The sequence below is a fragment of the Mesoplodon mirus genome (genome assembly GCF_964341445.2).
Source record: "Mesoplodon mirus genome assembly, chromosome: 15".
Taxonomy (NCBI): Eukaryota; Metazoa; Chordata; class Mammalia; order Artiodactyla; family Ziphiidae; genus Mesoplodon; species Mesoplodon mirus.
Window position 1 is genome coordinate 38,112,883 of NC_138991.1, and position 16,800 is coordinate 38,129,682.

Below are 16,800 nucleotides of genomic sequence, written 5' to 3' on the forward strand. Positions count from 1 at the left end.
CTGCTATAGCCAAATAACTTCCTTCATGTCTTTCTTTCTTACTCTGTTAGGAAAGAGGACTTGTTCATTTATCTCTTGAGAGCCAGTGGCCAGCAAGTAGTGATCGTTCTGTCTTTTATACTTGACACATTATACTGATGCACCAAACACGTAGCAAGTATTCAGCGAATATTTACTGTAGATAAATTAGGTAAAATATCTGAGCATTTTAGGTAAAACTGTGGTTGACTTTATTCTTGATGCCTTTTGGTGTTCCTTACTTAAGGACTCATGGCAAATTTGTTCCAGGGTTGAGTTAGGAGAATCTTGTCTTGCACAGGGAAGCAGTGTAATAGAGTAATTAGGAGGACAGCTCTGCAATTACACTGGAGTTAGCCTGCATAAATCTGGGAGCCACCACTTACTAGTTCTCTGATCTTGGGCAAATTATACCATCTAGTTCTCAGTTTGCCTATCTGCAAAATGGGGATAATAAAAACTTGTGGCACAAAGGTTTTTGTGAGAACTAAATAAGATAATCCAAAAAGTACTAAAAGATTCTACATATTGGGGTTATAGTTATTATTATATTGGCTTATAGTTATTATTATAACACATTGTGCTTTCCTTTTGGCCTTAATTGCTGGGAAACTTCAATGTCACTTGTGATCATTTCTTGTAACTGTTCTCAGACTATGTATCTGTGCTCACAATTTGTTTAAATCCTCCCCCCATCCTTTTGTCAAGTTAGGTCTTTGGGGGTTTTTTTAGGAATTATTTTGTGTTTTATTTGTATTAAAGTGTTTGTAGCCCCAAATATTTTCTGTATCTTTGCAGAATATAAATAATTAACACGAAAAATATCTGTAACACTGGAATGTTAGTATCTATTTATTTAATAGAGTCTTGTGAAGGTAAAATGAAAGAAGGGTATTGAAATTGCTTTGGAGATAAACCTCCTTTTGAAAATGCCCCAAATGTGATTAACATTTTTATCAGGTTCAAGAATTAAAGAACACAGTGTTTGTGTTCATTTGCCAGGATTGTTGTAACAAAATACCACAAATTGGCTTAGACAACAGAAATTTATGGTCTTATGGTTTTGGAGGCCAGAAGTCTGAGATCAAATTGTCCACAGGGTTGGGTCCTTCCGAGCCTGTGAGGGAGAATCTGTTCTGTGTTTCTTTCCTAGCTTCTGGTGGACTACTGGCATCTTTGATGTTCCTTGGCTTAGAAGCATCACTCCAGTCTCTGCCTTCATGTTCACATGGTGTTCTCTGTATGTGTGTGTGTGTCTGTCTCTGTGCTTAAATTTTCCCTTTTTATAAGGACACCAGTCATTTTGGATTAGGACTTATCCTAATGACCTCATCTTAACTTGATTATCTCTGTAAAGACCCCATGTCCAAATAAAGTCCCATTTAAGTTATTGGGGTTCAGGACACCAATATATCTTTTTAGACACAATTCAACTCAAAACAATGTTCCTAGATTAGGAATATTAGTAAAGCTTGAATATTTGGCTACTGGTAAGTTAGCTTTGCCCTTATTTCTAATGTGGAAAGAGGGTTGATCTTTTGACCCTTTGACTCTCTAACAAAAGCCTCCTCTGGGGCTCAATTTTCTCTAGCGTAACTACCAAGTTATGGATGAGATGGTCTCTGCGTACCTTTCCTGCTCTGACATATGACATCTCTATGAACAGATTGAATATTTTCACATTTATGAAGCACTCTACAGTTTACTCGGCACTCTCAGGGTATTTGGTTCCTATAAGAACCATGTGAGGTAGCTATTATCATCCTCTCTATTTTAGAGGTACAGAGAAATAAGTTTCTTGCCCATTCTCTCACTGCTGGTAACTGCCATCTCCTGAGATCAAATGCTGGGCTCATTCTTCTATTACACAGCTCCCAATTTTGTGAAGCTAGAGCCATACAGTATTTCAGGAAATTAATATCTGTATCTTATTATAATAATTAATGCCATGATTTAAATTTTCTTCAGAGTGCCAGAATATGGCCTTTGACCCATTGGCTTGACACACAAGAACACTTAAAAAATAAAACCTTTTTGTGATCTTAATAGTGGGTTGGCCAAAATTGAAATATCACATGCTACCACCTTGCAAACATTGTGCAAAAGTGAATCATTTAGGGTTATCAGCAATTATCTCCACTATGAATATCATTCCTTAGAGAAAATAGATTTATTAGGGCCAGTGGATTTAAGTGTTCAGTTAATTTATTCGGGGTTTGAGGAACCAACTGGTTTATTTCTACTTAAAAAAATAAAAGGTGGGCCTCCCTGGTGGCGCAGTGGTTGAGAGTCCGCCTGCCGATGCAGGGGATACAGGTTCGTGCCCCGGTTCAGGAGGATCCCATATGCCGCGGAGCGGCTGGGCCCGTGAGCCATGGCCGCTGAGCCTGCGCATCCAGAGCCTGTGCTCCGCAACAGGAGAGGCCACAACAGTGAGAGGCCCACATACCGCAAAAAAATAAAATAAAATAAAATAAAAATAAAAGGTATGAAAAGCTCATGTAATTGTGAGTATTTGAGAAGTCTGTTGAGAATAAAAGGGGAATGCCAACCCAATTTTTGATTTTACGAAATCTCCTCTTGTTGTTTTTACTGGATGCTTTTTAGAATAAATGTAGGCAAACTGCTTTTAGCCAACTGAATGCATGGTAACCCAAGGACATTGCATTTCGGTTCTAAAATTAACAGTGGTGTCCATCATCAAATTACTAGTCCCTACGAGATGCAAGGTCCATGCCAGGCACAAGGTGAGGTGCTAACATGGGTGACAAAGGGGCTTGAGTCAAGGAGTTTTGTTAGCAGTCACAGAGGACTGTGAGTCCCCAGAGTGAGCTGGGGCATGGGAGCCATCCACTCAATGTGTGGTGGGGCTTTCAAGGAGGGAGAATTTCCTGGGTGCTTTTGGGGTGGGAGTGGAGGTTTCATTTCATGAAGTGCCAGCTGAGTGCTTCTTAAAGGATGGTGAGATTTTAGAATGAGGATGTATGTAAAGGAGGGGTAACTAATATTTACTGAGCTCCTACTATCCACCAGGCATTGTGCTAAGGATTTGGTATATTAGAAGAACAGATCTCAGAGAAGTCTGAAGCCATGGCTCAGGGCGGGAGGCTATGTCTGGGGAACTGGCTTCTGCATCGCTCATCCTCACAATAATTACTCGGGAATGGGGTCAGGTGGCTGTGCATCTGTTACCTGCCCATGGTGGATAGACAGACTAATCCGTGCATAGCTGCTGTCATTAGGTGATCAGGAGGGAAGGAGTCCAGAGGCACAGGAAGTTCTTCCCTTCTGGGAATCCTCACTCTGAGTGAGTGGCATGATCTACAGATCTAGATTCCTGTGGGAATGATGGGGTGTGGGATACTGCACCTCCATCTGGGAACACATGGTGTGCCCATCTTTGTACAACCCCGTACCTTTGCCACCAAAGAAACTTTAAATCTATAATCAACTATGCCAACAGACTCTTAATCACATCACCATTCTATTGTGACAGTCACTGTCTCTGATTGATTTTATTTAATCTTTTCAAAAATAACCCTACCTACCATCGTTGGCCAATAGCCAAAGACCAAAGGGAATGGCCCATGGTGAACAAAGCTAGACTCATCACTTGCTGCAGCAAGGGAGCCGGCACACGGTAGAGACCTGTGAGGCTTCTCAAAGGGGGATGTTGAGGAGGGGACAGCAGTCGTTTCATCTTTGGAACATGCAAGTCCGATGGAATTACTGTTGGGTCAGTTTGTCCGCGGCCCCCTCCAGTGGCATGCTCATTTTATTCTACAGGTGATGCCCAGCCACTGAGGATGTTTGAGCAAAGCTGAGGCATGGTTAAAGCCAGATGTCAGAGTCATCAGTGTGGTCCAGGGGACTAAAGAATACAGGGACAGGCTGAAAGGGGGTTAGGAAAATGGTAACTGGGATTATAAGACATTCAACAAGATGGCTAAACTCTATCCTAAAGAGCAAAAAGGACAATCCAATAGAGAAGCTGGTAATGCAGTGAATTTCATCCTGCCTTTTACATGATCGTTTCTGGTTATATAAATTCTTATCCTTGTTTTGTGAAATCAGTCTGTGATTCTTAATGCTGGTATGGTGGTCCTCAAAGAGGGGCCCCTGGACCCTCTAAGGCAGGGGTCCCCAACCCCCGGGCTGCGGACCAGTACCAGTCTGCAGCCTGTTAGGAACCGGGCCGCACAGCAGGAGGTAAGTGGCGGGCAAGTGAGGCAAGCTTCATCTGCCTCTCCCCATTGCTCGCATTACCACCTAAACATCCACCTCCGCCCCCCGTTCGTGGAAAAATTGTCTTCCACGAAACCAGTTCCTGGTGCCAAAAAGGTTGGGAACCGCTGCTCTAAGGAACTTGTAAGAAATGCAGCTTCTCAGGCAGCACCCATACCTACTGAATTGGATATTCTGGAGGTGGGACCCAGCAGCATCTGTTGTAACAAGTTCTCCAGGTATTCTCACGGATTCTCTTTTGGGTTTGAGAAGCACGATGCTAGAGTAACATTCGCAAGTCCAGAAGGTGTTGAGTATGGAGATCTTAGCAAGTGTTAAGCTCTTTAAATACAATAAAATCCCTTCACCTCTGAACAAACTCGGTAGCAGTCACACTGGGATGTTGTACTATCATTTCAATTCAACTTGGCCTTGTTTGGTATTAGAATATCTCTTCCTGTGTCCTTGGCAATATTGAAAGACACTATGGGCAATTAGAAAATATCGTTTTATAAAATTACAAATCAGAGTAAACTTGTTTGTTTTTCTGTTGTGCTTTGTTTTTTATTTTTTTGAGAGAGGGAAGCACCTTGGGAAATTATGTGCATGTTAATTACGGTTTGCAGCTTCTGGTGACGTTTTATTTTGCAGACCTGTACGACTTTTATTAGAAATGGGATCTTTTTTTTACTCTTTGCTGCCCCGGGAGTTTTAAAAGAACTGATTTTCTGTCAGAAAAGATTGGAATCAATTGCAGTCTTCCCTTCTAGATAGTGCTAAAACATTTATTTAAGAGTTTAGCTGCTTGCCTGGCCTTATCTGTATTCCGAACGGCTTGTCCAATGAAATAAAACTCATTCACGCCTTTGCTCTCTGTGTTATTGACAAAGCACACACTTTATGTGACTCAAAGCCAGGATCCTGTCTTCTGGGAGAACTCTCTCTAAACTTGTCTGAAAGAATTATTTTATTACACTTTTTTTCATGCCAGCTCCAGAACACCTGAGTGAGAAATTCTAGCAGTGGAGGGGAAACAGGAGAAGCGCTTCCACTGGTGACTGGAAAAGGCCAATAAGCAAAAATAAGAGAGGTTCCTTTCCTTGACCTGGGCTCTTTATCAGAATATCAGGGTTAAACAAACTGTTTTCTGGGATAATGACATCTATGTCTCACCCCTTCTAGTGTTTATAGATAAGATGGCATTTTGAATACCTTGATATAAAAGGATAGAGCTTTCTTTCTTAAAGATACTTCTTCATCAGATGATAATAATCTTTGCTTCATTTTTTGCCTATTTTCTGTGTGCCGAGAACTTCACAGTGTTTCTAATCCAAAAAGCCACCTCACAAAGCGAATATTCCCATTTTACAGATTAGAAAACTAAGGGAGGCTCATGGTAAGCAGGGGTGCAGGGTTTGACACACCCTGCCCGGCTGCACGTAGGCTCTTTCTAACGCACCACCCTGGTGAAATAGCATCTCCGTGCTGTAAAGGAAAGCTGGTCCCTACTCTTCACAGGTGCCTGGAATACTGATTTCCTTAGTTGCCTTGAGGAAGGATTGCAACACACGTTGCAGGTGAGGATCTGAGGCCACGCAGCTTCTGTTTGAAGTCCCTGACTCATCAGGGTGGATATCCTTAATGTTGGGCAGAAAAGAAATTTAGTCTTAAACTCTCTGTTAGAAAACAAATAAAAAAAGAAACTGGTTTTACAAATGGAATTGAACAATGTGTTTGAAATAAAATCTCTAGTCAAATATATTTTCTTGTATTTTGGATCAAAATATCATGCCCTTGTACAAGTATTTTTTGAACCAGCAAATGGGACCTGATATACTGATTGGTGTATGTACTGATGAGTGTGAATGTGTTTGTTGAATATTTGTGTCTCCTCCAAATTCTTATGTTAAAGCTCTAACTTCCAATGTGGTGTATTAGGAGGTGGGGTTTGGAGAGGTGTGAATGGGACTAGTACTCTCATAAAAATAGACATGAAAGAGACGGTCTCTGTCTATCCATCATGTGAAGACACAGCTTGAAGGCAGCCATCCAGAAACCAAGAAGAGGCTCTTTATCAAGACACCAGATCTGCTGGCACCTTGATCTTGGACTTCCCAGTCTCCAGAACTGTGAGACGTAAATGTTGCTGTTTAAGTCACCTGGTCTATGGTATTTGCTACAGAAGCACAAACTGACTAAGGCAGAGCTCACAGGACAAAGGATTTAGAATCAGAGATGCCCAGTACATTGATGATATCAGCTTCTTGAGGAAAGGGTTTCTGGAGCATTCCAACAGAGGCACATTGTAAATGGAGCAGGCTGCTAAACATAGCTACAGAAAATTATCAGCATGTGCTTGTTAGATAATTAAGTGCTGTTTAGAAATTATGTTAAGCAAGTGGCATCTAGCTAAAGATCTGAAAGAATGAGGTAGAATTTACCTTCCCACAATTAAGGAGAAATGAGGTATGTCTTCACCCATAAGAGTCTACTGTCCACCCAGTAAAGGATGCAGGGATGACCCCACCAGAGGTCAGGGCCCACAGCTTATACTGAACCATTTCCTTCTCTCTGACCTCCAGAGAGTTGTCTCCTTGATGCTGACCTTCACCTGTATCTTGGGCTTCTCTCTGCCTAGCATCTCTAGCTGACACAAGGACTTTTTTTTTTTTTTTTTTTTTTTTTTTGCGGTACGTGGGCCTCTCACTGTTGTGGCCTCTCCCATTGCAGAGCACAGGATCCGGACGTGCAGGCTCCGTCCATGGCTCACAGGCCCAGCCACTCCGCGGCATGTGGGATCTTCCCGGACCAGGGCACGAACCCGTGTCCCCTGCATTGGCAGGCGGACTCTCAACCACTGCGCCACCAGGGAAGCCCAACACAAGGACTTTTTGTTCTCAGCTCCCCAAGTCTAGGACTGCTCCTTCAGTCTTTCTTATTGGGGTTACTCTTTCTTGAATGACAAGAATGGTAATTTTCCGCCTTCTGACCTGCACTGGGATCTCCTCCCTCCTATACTATCTTTGCAAGAAGTCCTTGCAGGTCATGACCCAGGCCTGCCCCAAATCCACCCAGGGCCTTGGGAGGTCCATGGGTTTCCTCAGGACCAGGGATTCAGGAGGGTTCTTCACTCTCACCTGAATCTTCAGGGACTCTTACATCAGGAGGTGATGAGGAATTGAGAGTCTAGTGAGCTGGTAAGTGAGAAAGGGGCAGCCAAGCAGGTCTCTAAAACTAAGGGGACCCAATCGCAAAGGGCAGGCCCTGGGGTGTTGAGCAGAGGAGAGCTGGTTGAGAGAAAGCAGGGCAGGTCTGGAACTTGCCTGGAATAGGAAATGCTTTCTCCCAGCCATGATACAGCAATTGCCTGGGTTTAGAGAAGCAGGTGTGGGCTCAGACATGCTAGGTGTGTGGCTTATGATCTCAACCTACAGACACCTAGTACAGCTACAAGTGTGTGATGGGTTCAAAAAGACAAACAAACCAGAACCAAGAACAGGAAACTGGACAGGAAAACATATTACTGCTGTTTCCCTCTGGCAATTCTTTCATGCTGGTGGAGGCACTGAAGACAGGCCCCTTTAGCTGGCTGCTCAGAAGTAAGTAGTGAGGCATTTTGATGTCAAAGCAGCCAAAAGATGAGAGAGAGAACTTCTGAATCCCAGCTAAGACAAGGCCAGTTATTTTAAAATGAGTGTGCTAATCAGTGACTATGTTTAAGGTTATGTTTTAGGTAAATGTAGAAAAGCTAAAAGTTAGTGAGAAAGGAACCAAACTGAAACTTAGATTTGGTTTGGTTTAAAGATTATTCTAAAGGAAGAATTTATATGATACAAAAATTATAACTAAAAAAGTTTTTTAGAATTAGAAAACTGTTCACAGGCATCAGAGTCAGACACTGTTTAAATCTTGGTTTTGCCACTTACTAAATGGGTGATTTTAGATAAGTCCTTCTCCACTGTAAGTCTTGTTTCATTTTCCGAAGAAAATATAAACTTTGTGTATCCCAGATAACAAACATGAAATGATAAGAGATAAGGAAGGGGCTTCCCTGGTGGTGCAGTGGTTGAGAGTCCGCCTGCCGATGCAGGGGACACGGGTTCGTGCCCTGGTCCGGGAAGATCCCACATGCCGCGAAGTGGCTGGGCCTGTGAACCATGGCCGCTGAGCCTGTGTGTCTGGTGCTTGTGCTCGGCAACGGGAGAGGCCACAGCAGTGAGAGGCCCGCCTACCGCAAAAAAAAAAAAAAGAGATAAGGAAGCATCTGGTTCAGCCTGTCACTTTAAGTAGGTATAGGGGTTTCTGATGGCAGCCGTTCAAATGAAGCTTTTTACACTTGATCTTCTGTTAGGCCAAAGGGTTAGGAGTGCATGGGATGGTAAATAGGCAGGAAAACTGGATCTTACCAAATTTTTAGCTTATCCTAATGTAGCATCAGAGTGCAATGACAAAGAGGGAGCGTCCTCATTGACCTACATGCCGTATCTGGCACATTTATCAAAATTGGGTAACTCCAGGGCTTCCCTGGTGGCACAGTGGTTGAGAGTCCGCCTGCCGATGCAAGGGACATGGGTTCGTGCCCCGGTCCGGGAAGATCCCACATGCCGCGGAGCGGCTGGGCCCGTGATCCATGGCCGCTGAGCCTGCACGTCCGGAGCCTGTGCCCCGCAATGGGAGAGGCCACAACAGTGAGAGACCCGCGTACCGCAAAAAAAAAAAAAAAAAAAAAATTGGGTAACTCCCTCCCTCTATATTAGCAAATATCTTGTATAGTGAATAAACTCTAAAAGTTTTAAGAAAATCTCAGGTTTGTAAATGTCTGGATTGATTATGAGAAGAGAAGCTCATTTAAATCGATGACCAAGCACGTCTTGGGGTTGGACTTCAAGGCATTCCTTATTATGCAGCATGTACTGAAATTGTCAAAGGCCCTTTAAGATGGAGGCTGGGTCTCAGTGCTTCAAAAATGCCATTGCTGTTACCTTCAACAACACCAGGGACTTAAACTGCATTTTGGAGAGGAGCATGTCAGGGACAGCATGGGGTCTAGGGACAAGGTGAGTTCCTAGGAGGGAAGGGCAAGGTTGTAATATCGATACAGCTAAACTGTGGGGAGAGGCGTCTGAATCCAGGCTGGGCCAAGGAAAGCACGAGGGGAACTCACAACATCTTATTGTGCAAGAGAATAAGAAAGTTCTGGGGGCACATAAAAGAACACAGGTGTCAGCCTGAAGGACTTTCCACTGGCTAAATCTGGGACCATCTGAATATCCAATTGAGTAGAATCAGAATTCAGGAATCCATATGATAATAAACAAACATACAAATAATCAAGAAGATAAAGCTCTTTCTTACAGTAGAAAACCAACTGACATGTAGAAGGAACAAAGTTGAAGATCATCAGAATAGTAACTGATTTAGTTAAGAATTAACAATGGATGCTGAAAGTAAGCTGAAAGTATGATGCGGAACGATACATTTGTATAGTTTCAAAGTATCCCTTTACAAATTATGTATCAATTAAACAGGAAAAATGTTTAACTTTACAGGAAGTGGAGATCACGGGCATCACCTTAAACCAAATGCTCAAAGTTAACATCATTGATAAAGAGACCAACAGACGTCATCAGCAGGATTAGGGGCCATAAATCTACTAGGGAAACTAGTTTCCTGCTTTGGGGGACACTTACATTTGCCCAAGGTCACATAGCTAGAATATAGTAATATAAGATTTAAATGCAGATCTGACTTCAAAGCCCTTGTTGTGTCTCCCACATGCTGGGTCTAGAGGGTGTTACTGGTCCATAACTGGTGCCGTAAATCTGCAGAGAGGAGGTAGTTGGGCAGACAGTGAAACAAGAAAAGATTAGATAGAAGTCACAGAAATGCCTGAGAGAGGAGGGGGCAGCCACATGGCCTGAAAGATGGCACAGCAGTAAGGCTCCCTGGGCCCCCTGGGATATGGAGACACCCTCTTCCACTATATTCATTTCCTAATGACTTTCTGATGTCAAAGGAAAGGCAAAATGTACTTCCTGAGAATTCCTTGCCTATCATACAATGTACCGAGTTGTAACGAGGCTATACAGGAAGATACACTAAGTAAAAAACTGGAGAGACTTCCGGGTAAGATGGCGGAAGAATAAGACGCGGAGATCACCTTCCTCCCCACGGATACACCAGAAATACAGCTACACGTGGAACAACTCCTACAGAACACCTACTGAACGCTGGCAGAAGACCCCAGACCTCCCAAAAGGCAAGAAACTCCCCACATACCTGGGTAGGGCAAAGCGGAGAGATTCCCGCACAGAGGATCGGTGCCGAGCGGCACCCACCAGCCCGAGAGGCTTGTCTGCTCGCCCGCCGGGGCGCGCAGCGCTGGAAGCTGAGGCTCGGGCTTCGGTCAGAGCGCAGAGAGAGGACTGGGGCTGGCGGCGAGAACTCAGCCTGAAGGGGGCTAATGTGCCACAGCTAGCCGGCAGGGAGTCCGGGAAAACTCTAGAGCTGCCGAAGAGGCAAGAGACTTTTTCTTCCCTCTTGGTTTCCTGGTGCGCGAGGAGAGGGGATTAAGAGCGCTGCTTAAAGGGGCTCCACAGACGGGCGCGAGTCGCAACTGAAAGCGCGGAGCCCAGTGACGGGCGTGGGACGCTGGGGCTGCTGCTGCTGCCGCCAAGAAGCCTGTGTGCGAGCGCAGGTCACTGCCCACACCGCCCTTCCGGGAGCCTGTGCAGCCCGCCACTGCCAGGATCCCGGGATCCAGGGGCGGCTTCCCTGGGAGAACGCACGGCGCGCCTCGGGCTGGTGCAACGTCACGCCGACCTCTGCCGCTGCAGGCTCGCCCCGCACTCCGTGCCCCTCCCTCCCGCCCGGCCTGAGTGAGCAAGAGTCCCCGAAGCGGCTGTTCCTTTAACCCTGTCCTGTCTGAGCGAAGAACAGACGCCCTCCGGCGACCTACACGCAGAGGCGGGGCCAAATCCAAAGCTGAGACCCAGGAGCTGTGAGAACAAAGAAGAGAAAGGGAAACCTCTCCCAGCAGCCTCAGAAGCAGCGGATTAAAGCTCCACAATCAACTTGATGCACCCTGCATCTGTGGAATACATGAATAGACAACACATCATCCCAAATTGAGGAGCCAGGAGTCAGTGCTGTGCCTCTGAGGTGGGAGAGCCAACTTCAGGACACTGGTCCACAAGAGACCTCCCAGTTCCACATAATATCAAACGGCGAAAATCTTCCAGAGATCTCCATCTCAACACCAGCACCCAGCTTCACTCAACGACCAGCAAGCTACAGTGCTGGACACCCTAGCCAAACAACTAGCAAGACAGGAACACAACGCCACCCATTAGCAGAGAGGTGGCCTAAAATCATAAAAAGTCCGCAGACACCCCAAAACACACCACCAGACGTGGACCTGCCCACCAGAAAGACAAGATCCAGCCTCATCCACCAGAACACAGGCACTAGTCCCCTCCACCAGGAAGCCTACACAACCCACTAAACCAACCTTAGCCACTGGGGACAGACACCAAAAACAATGGGAACTACGAACCGGCAGCCTGCAAAAAGGAGACCCCAAACACAGTAACATAAGCAAAATGAGAAGACAGAAAAACACACAGCAGGAGAAGGAGCAAGATAAAAACCTACCAGATCTAACATGAAGAGGTAATAGGCAGTCTACCTGAAAAAGAATTCAGAATAATGATGGTAAAGATGATCCAAGATTCTATTTCCCAGATCCAAAATCTTGGAAATAGAATAGACAAAATGCAAGAAACAGTTAACAAGGACCTAGAAGAACTGAAGATGAATCAAGCATCGATTAAAAACACAATACATTAAATAAAAAATACTCTAGATGGGATCAATAGCAGAATAACTGAGGCAGAAGAACGGATAAGTGAGGTGGAAGATAAAATAGTGGAAATAACTGATGCAGAGCAAAATAAAGAAAAAAGAATGAAAAGAACAGAGGACAGTCTCAGAGACCTCTGGGACAACATTAAACGCAGCAACATTCGAATTATAGGGGTTCCAGAAGAAGAAGAGAAAAAGAAAGGGACTGAGAAAATATTTGAAGAGATTATAGTTGAAAACTTCCCTAATATGGGAAAGGAAATAGTTAATCAAGACCAGGAGGCACAGAGAGTCCCATACAGAATAAATCCAAGGAGAAATACGCCAAGACACATATTAATCAAACTGTCAAAAATTAAACACAAAGAAATCCTATTAAAAGCAGCAAGGCAAAAACAACAAATAACACACAAGGGAATCCCCATCAGGATAACATCTGATCTCTCAGCAGAAACTCTACAAGCCAGAAGGGAGTGGCAGGACATATTTAAAGTGATGAAGGAGAAAAACCTGCAACCAAGATTACTCTACCCAGCAAGGATCTCATTCAGATTTGATGGAGAAATTAAAACGTTTACAGACAAGCAAAAGCTGAGAGAGTTCAGCACCACCAAACCAGCTTTACAACAAATGCTAAAGGAACTTCTCTAGTCAAGAAACACAACAGAAGTAAAAGACCTACAATAACGAACCCAAAACAATTAAGAAAATGGGAATAGGAACATACATATCGATAATTACCTTAAATGTAAATGGACTAAATGCTCCCACCAAAAGATACAGATTGGCTGAATGGATACAAAAACAAGACCCATATATATGCTGTCTACAAGAGACCCACTTCAGACCTAGAGACACATACAGACTGAAAGTAAGGGGATGGAAAAAGATATTCCATGCAAATGGAAACCAAAAGAAAGCTGGAGTAGCAATTCTCATATCAGACAAAATAGACTTTAAAATAAAGACTACTAGAAGAGACAAAGAAGGACACTACCTAATGATCAAGGGATCGATCCAAGAAGAAGATATAACAATTGTAAATATTTATGCACCAAACATAGGAGCACCTCAATACATAAGGCAAATACTAACAGCCATAAAAGGAGAAATCGACAGTAACACAATCATAGTAGGGGACTTTAACACCCCACTTTCACCAATGGACAGATCATCCAAAATGAAAATAAATAAGGAAACACAAGCTTTAAATGATACATTAAACAAGATGGACTTAATTGATATTTATAGGACATTCCATCCAAAAACAACAGAATACACATTTTTCTCAAGTGCTCATGGAACATTCTCCAGGATAGATCATATCTTGGGTCACAAATCAAGCCTTGGTAAATTTAAGAAAATTGAAATTGTATCAAGTATCTTTTCCGACCACAATGCTATGAGACTAGATATCAATTACAGGAAAAGAGCTGTAAAAATACAAACACATGGAGGCTAAACAATACACTACTTAATAACGAAGTGATCACTGAAGAAATCAAAGAGGAAATTAAAAAATACCTAGAAACATATGACAATGGAGACACGACTACCCAAAACCTATGGGATGTAGCAAAAGCAGTTCTAAGAGGGAAGTTTATAGCAATACAATCCCACCTTAAGAAACAGGAAACATCTCGAATAAACAACCTAACCTTGCACCTAAAGCAATTAGAGAAAGAAGAACAAAAACATCCCAAAGTTAGCAGAAGGAAAGAAATCATAAAAATCAGATCAGAAATAAATGAAAAAGAAATGAAGGAAACGATAGCAAAGATCAATAAAACTAAAAGCTGGTTCTTTGAGAAGATAAACAAAATTGATAAACCATTAGCCAGACTCATCAAGAAAAGAAGGGAGAAGACTCAAATCAATAGAATTAGAAATGAAAAAGGAGAAGTAACAACTGACACTGCAGAAATACAAAAGATCATGAGAGATTACTATAAGCAACTCTATGCCAATAAAATGGACAACCTGGAAGAAATGGACAAATTCTTAGAAATGCACAACCTGCTGAGACTGAACCAGGAAGAAACAGAAAATATGAACAGACCAATCACAAGCACTGAAATTGAAACTGTGATAAAAAATCTTCCAACAAACAAAAGCCCAGGACCAGATGGCTTCACAGGCGAATTCTATCAAGCATTTAGAGAAGAGCTAACACCTATCCTTCTGAAACTCTTCCAAAATATATCAGAGGGAGGAACACTCCCAAACTCATTCTACGAGGCCACCATCACCTTGATACCAAAACCAGACAAGGATGTCACAAAGAAAGAAAACTACAGGCCAATATCACTGATGAACATAGATGCAAAAATCCTCAACAAAATACTAGCAAACAGAATCCAACAGCACATTAAAAGGATCATACACCATGATCAAGTGGGGTTTATTCCAGGAATGCAAGGATTCTTCAATATATGCAAATCAATCAACGTGATACACCATATTAACAAATTGAAGGAGAAAAACCATACGATCATCTCAATAGATGCAGAGAAAGCTTTCAACAAAATTCAACACCCATTTATGATAAAAACCCTGCAGAAAGTAGGCATAGAGGGAACTTTCCTCAACATAATAAAGGCCATATATGACAAACCCACAGCCAGCATCGTCCTCAATGGTGAAAAACTGAAACCATTTCCACTAAGATCAGGAACAACACAAGGTTGCCCACTCTCACCACTCTTATTCAACCTAGTTTTGGAAGTTTTAGCCACAGCAATCAGAGAAGAAAAGGAAATAAAAGGAATCCAAATTGGAAAAGAAGAAGTAAAGCTGTCACTGTTTGCAGATGACATGATACTATACGTAGAGAATCCTAAAGATGCTACCAGAAAACTACTAGAGTTAATCAACGAATTTGGTAAAGTTGCAGGATACAAAATTAATGCACAGAAATCTCTGGCATTCCTATATACTAATGAAAAATCTGAAAGTGAAATCAAGGAAACACTCCCATTTACCATTGCAACAAAAAGAATAAAATATCTAGGAATAAACCTACCTAAGGAGACAAAAGACCTGTATGCAGAAAATTATAAGACACTGATGAAAGAAATTAAAGATGATACAAATAGATGGAGAGATGTACCATGTTCTTGGATTGGAAGAATCAACATTGTGAAAATGACTCTACTACCCAAAGCAATCTACAGATTCAATGCAATCCCTATCAAACTACCACTGACATTTTTCACAGAACTAGAACAAAAAATTTCACAATTTGTATGGAAACACAAAAGACCCCAAATAGCCAAAGCAATCTTGAGAACGAAAAATGGAGCTGGAAGAATCAGGCTTCCTGACTTCAGATTATACTACAAAGCTACAGTAATCAAGACAGTATGGTACTGGCACAAAAACAGAAAGATAGATCAATGGAACAGGATAGAAAGCCCAGAGTTAAACCCACGGACATATGGTCACCTTATCTTTGATAAAGGAGGCAGGAATGTACAGTGGAGAAAGGACAGTCTCTTCAATAAGTGGTGCAGGGAAAACTGGATAGGGACATGTAAAAGTATGAGATTAGATCACTCCCTAACACCATACACAAAAATAAGCTCAAAATGGATTAAAGACCTAAATGTAAGGCCAGACACTATCAAACTCTTAGAGGAAAACATAGGCAGAACACTCTATGACATAAATCACAGCAAGATCCTTTTTGACCCACCTCCTAGAGAAATGGAAATAAAGACAAAAATAAACACATGGGACCTAATGAAACTTCAAAGCTTTTGCACAGCAAAGGAAACCATAAACAAGTCCAAAAGACAACCCTCAGAATGGGAGAAAATATTTGCAAATGAAGCAACTGACAAAGGATTAATCTCCAAAATTTATAAGCAGCTCGTGCAGCTCAATAACAAAAAAACAAACAACCCAATCCAAAAATGGGCAGAAGACCTAAATAGACATTTCTCCACAGAAGATATACAGACTGCCAACAAACACATGAAAGGATGCTCAACATCTTTACTCATTAGAGAAATGCAAATCAAAACTACAATGAGATATCATCTCACACCAGTCAGAATGGCCATCATCAAAAAATCTAGAAACAGTAAATGCTGGAGAGGGTGTGGAAAAAAGGGAACAGTCTTGCACTGCTGGTGGGAATGTGAATTGGTACAGCCGCTATGGAGAACGGTATGGAGGTTCCTTAAAAAACTACAAATAGCACTACCATATGACCCAGCAATCCCACTACTGGGCATATACCCTGAGAAAACCATAATTCAAAAAGAGACATGTACCAAAATGTTCATTGCAGCCCTATTTACAATAGTCCGGAGATAGAAACAACCTAAGTGTCCATCATCGGATGAATGGATAAAGAAGATGTGGCACATATATACAATGGAATATTACTCAGCCATAAAAAGAAATGAAATTGAGCTATTTGTAATGAGGTGGGTAGACCTAGAGTCTGTCATACAGAGTGAAGTAAGTCAGAAAGAGAAAGACAAATACTGTATGCTAACACATATATATGGAATTTAAGAAAAAAAATGTCATGAAGAACATAGGGGTAAGACAGGAATAAAGACACAGACCTACTAGAGAATGGACTTGAGGATATGGGGAGGGGGAAGGGTAAGCTGTGACAAAGTGAAAGAGCGGCATGGACATATATACACTACCAAACGTAAGGTAGATAGCTAGTGGGAAGCA